Here is a 413-nt window from a genome sequence, read left to right on the forward strand (position 1 = left end):
AATTAAAAGAGAAAGCTGTTAACCGGATTATTAATTTATTCACCCATGGGGAATATATGCAAATATGATTCTGGTAGTATAACCATTATTATTATTTGTCCTCAGATGAGACCCACTGCTCAGTACACAGTAACAGAGAACAACACAGCCGCAATCAACAGCGGTGCCGCAGTTTTTCTCCACAGAGGACTGTCACTTCTGTCAGCATTACCCTTGTTCTTCTGTACAGCGGAGGCAATAGTGTTGCTGCTGATATCTGCGTTGGGTACAGGAACAAGAGATGGAGTGGTGGTTGGTGCTTCTGTGGTAGTGTTCTCAGTGCTCGACGGAGTATCGGAATTTGTTTCTTCTGAGCCTGATATTGCAGTTGCACCCATGTCTGCGCCAGAAGTACTGTTACCTGTAGTCTCGTT

Source organism: Trypanosoma theileri (genome assembly GCF_002087225.1).
Source record: "Trypanosoma theileri isolate Edinburgh chromosome Unknown TM35_Tth_57_V1, whole genome shotgun sequence".
In the NCBI taxonomy this organism is placed as follows: domain Eukaryota; phylum Euglenozoa; class Kinetoplastea; order Trypanosomatida; family Trypanosomatidae; genus Trypanosoma; species Trypanosoma theileri.